The sequence below is a fragment of the Mandrillus leucophaeus genome, unplaced genomic scaffold, assembly GCF_000951045.1.
Source record: "Mandrillus leucophaeus isolate KB7577 unplaced genomic scaffold, Mleu.le_1.0 Scaffold111, whole genome shotgun sequence".
In the NCBI taxonomy this organism is placed as follows: domain Eukaryota; kingdom Metazoa; phylum Chordata; class Mammalia; order Primates; family Cercopithecidae; genus Mandrillus; species Mandrillus leucophaeus.
This window is the reverse complement of record NW_012099321.1, coordinates 2,622,538-2,626,001: the sequence shown is the minus strand read 5'-3', so window position 1 is coordinate 2,626,001 and position 3,464 is coordinate 2,622,538. Positions and strand designations below refer to the sequence as shown.

At 50.5% G+C, this 3,464-nt stretch overlaps 1 long non-coding RNA gene across 1 annotated transcript; it reads left to right on the top strand.

Moving 5' to 3' along the window:
* Nucleotides 1-827: 827 nt before the first annotated feature.
* LOC105548823 lies at nucleotides 828-3,202 on the top strand. Its single transcript, XR_001007456.1, has 2 exons — nucleotides 828-1,630; nucleotides 2,952-3,202. It is a non-coding gene; the product is annotated as an uncharacterized LOC105548823 (long non-coding RNA).
* The last annotated feature ends 262 nt before the right edge of the window (nucleotides 3,203-3,464 follow it).

The window sequence follows — 3,464 nt, the reverse complement described above, 5'->3', positions numbered from 1 at the left end:
ATTCCAGCTCCCTGCAGCCTCAAACACCTGGGCTCAAGCGATCCTCCTGCCGCAGCCTCCCGAGTAGCTGGGACTACAGGTGCACGCCACTGTGCCAGGCTAAGTTTATTTATTTATTTTTTTTAGTTGATTAGGGGTCTCACTATATTGCCTAAACTGGTTTTGAAGTCCTGGCCTCAAGCGATCCTGCCTTGGCCTCCCTAAGTGCTGGAGTTACAGATGTGAGCCACTGTGCCCAGCCAGATGTGTGATCTTATTGTTTGCCTTTTGCTCCCACACGTCAGAACTGGTGACCTGCTTGCCCTTGGAATGCCAGGGGCCGACCTGACTTTCAGGAAATGGTCCTGTCTCTGTGGGTGTGGAAGCTTCACTTGGTGCTGGTTGGTAAATAACTGTCTTGGTCTCTGGAGGGTTTGAAAATCACATTTCTCCCTCTTGTTGCTATGGGTGACTAACACTAGCTAAAGCTTGAAATCAGGCCCCAAAGGGTGGCCTTGCTGATGACTCTGGTTTCTCTTTTCACTGTCTAGGGCCCAGGGAGTTTCTCAGCATATTTGATTGTGAGGAACTGTAGAGGCCCTCCTGTGCCCAAACAGTCCTCGCTTGGTGGCTGTTTAGTCCAAGCCCTTGCCTTCAGGCGGATGGACCAGATGACCTAATAAAGTTCCTAAAAAAATCTCCTGGACAGATCACCAACCTCCTTCCTCTTTAAAGTCTCATCGAGAGGAATGTCCACAGCATCCTTGGTAACACATTACAGTGTTTCACAACCCTCCTAGCCAGGAAGCTCTTCTTAATGTTTAACCTTAATCCCTCCCACTGAAATTTAAGGCCCTTTTCTCTTGTTGAGTGCAAATGGAGAACAGCTGCTCACACTCATCGTCCGACGTCAGCTATTTCTCAGGATGACCCTGTGAGACAGGCCAGGGTCATTAGACTCAATTTGGTGCTCAGCAAATATGTGTTTATTCCTGCATGCGTGGGCCACAGGCTGGTTTGTTGGGTGCAATGAATAGCTGCAGGTTTATTAGGGTGTCTCTTTAGATGGATGTATGTCTCCCAGTGTCTGTAGAACACTCCGGACCCCGGAGAGTGAAAACCCTGCCTGTCGGACTTGCTTTGAGAAGGTCCTTCTCCAACTCCCCACAGCAGAAGTTGCTTCACAGAGGGGAACAGTTTTATGGAGGTGACTGAGACCTTAAGCTTGAGGCCACCCATCTGAGGTGGCATCCAGAGGAGACTGGCTGGCCCCTCCTTCGCCTTGGATGTAGCACTGTTTCTAGGATCTCTTTTCAATCAACAAGACAGGGGATGTTCCATGAGGGTGCGTGGATTCCCTGCCATCCCACATGGTCAAGTGGAAGGGACGGGAAAAAAGCCATGAAGGGTTTGTGACCACACAGAGACTCTCCTGGCCGCCTGTGCTTTCGGAAAGAAGACCAGAGATGAAATATAATCAAGCGATTAACCACCCCTATCATCACCAAGAACAACAGTATCAACAACAAGAACAGGGACAACAAAACCCATGGGTGAAACATTCCTTTCTCATTCAGATCTTATCTGGCGCGCTCTCTCTGTCTCGGTCTGTGGTTTAGAGAAACATGGGCAACGCTGTTTGGAAGAACAGGTGAGAGGGGGTGGGGAATTTCAGAGGCCTGGGCCCACCGCCTCCACTCCTTCCCTAGTTTAACCTTTGACAGGATCTTCACCTCTCTCTGATCAGCTTTGCTTCTTGTTCAAAGGCCTCAGTCACCCAGCTGTGTCCCTTTCTCCGGAGGGCAAGGGCGGATGGCAGTGACTCTGCTTGATGAGAGAACTTTAAGGGCCTAATCAGTCCCTGGGCACCCCCTCCTGGGCTGTTTTCTCCAGGAGGCTGCATTCTGATCCATAAACCTTCTCCTCAGGGGTTTAGGGTCGAGCTGTTCCTGATGTTTATCAGAGGCTGGGATCAAAGCTATCCAGGTCGTAAATCTCTCTCTGTGGCTGTCGGGCCCCAGGGCAGCTGAAGAGGGTTGACAGCCCTTTGGACCTCAAAGGAAAAAATGTGCTCTACTCCACCCACTCCCAGCTCTGCCAAGAAGCTGTCCTCTGAGAAGCCATGGCTGGGCCGTTCCATTCCGGGGAGCTGCTGAAAAGAGCTGGGAGGCCAAGAAGAGCTTGTGTGTGCTGGGGAGAGGAAGCCCAGCCTTGAGGGAGGGGTGCAGGTGCAGCTCCTCTGTGTGTGGGGGCTGAGGGACCTTGTTTGCCTTTTCCTTGTGGCTGTGAAATGCTTTATGAGTACTTCCATAGGTGGATGGACAGGGGGAGGGTAGATAAACTCAGCCACAAGGCCCCAGGGCCTCAGGAACCTTGCACCCAACCCTCTCATTTTTCAGAAGAAAACTGTGCCTGGAAGGTTGAAGAGTTTGTTCCCAGTCACATAACCAGGGATCCTTAGGACAGCCAGACCAGGAAACCATTTCCAAACTGCCAATCCATGGCAGAGTATCAAGACCTCAGGAATCATTGAGACACCATGGAAGCATCGGGAAAGGGCTCCTTAGCTTTTGAAGCTTCTTACTGTTCTTGAGTGTGCACGGAGCCCATGACTGCGGGGTTTTGTAGACACCTCAGGGATGACGTGACTGGTACCCCTGACAAAGTCAAGGCTGCTGGACAAATGAGTCTGAGGATTTCAGGGGCAGCTGGGTGCAGGAGTTGGTGGGCTGCGGGAGTGCCCCCTTGCGGGTAGGCTTCTTTCCTCCTGGTGATGGGGGGGTTCCTCAGCGCAAAGGTGAAGGGGTGGAGGGGCTGGAGCAGCAGAAATCTCTCTTGTTGATAGGTATGAGGCCTTGAAGTCCTTTTCTTTGTCCCAGGATTCATAGAAGCTTCGGGGCTGAGCTTTGAGTTTTCAGGCATGGGGTGCAGAGACGTTTAGGCAAACTCTTACCATCCTTTCTCTTCATTAGGGCTTCCTAGGAATCAATAATGCCCATGAAGGAAGGGATTGTAGAAATAGCTTAACACTTTCATTTACTAACGTGGAAATTGAAGCCCAGGGAAGGGAAGGGACTGGCTGTGGAAGAGAGAGCCATCAGCAGAAAGACACCCTGAAATCTTCCTGTGTGATTCCCAGGAAGTCCAGCCTCAGCTGATTCATAGAACAAATGCATGCAAACCTTGCTATCTATAAACTACACATGCACTTACATAAAACACATAAAAATATATGACCTTGGTTTTGGAACAATACCCCACAGATAAAAGTAGCTTTAAATCCTCCATAAAATGATAAAGTCTAGTCCTAAACTCCCAGCAGCTCCTAAACTCACCTAGTAGGTGATCACAGGCAGCAGGGGCCGCTCAAACTTTCCTAGCTTGGTATCTCCACCTGTAGAGAGGAGGCAGAAAAGCATCGGGGGTGAAGTCGTGGGCTCTAGAGTCACAAAGACGTGGGTTCCAGGCCAGGCTTGGCCCTTGCT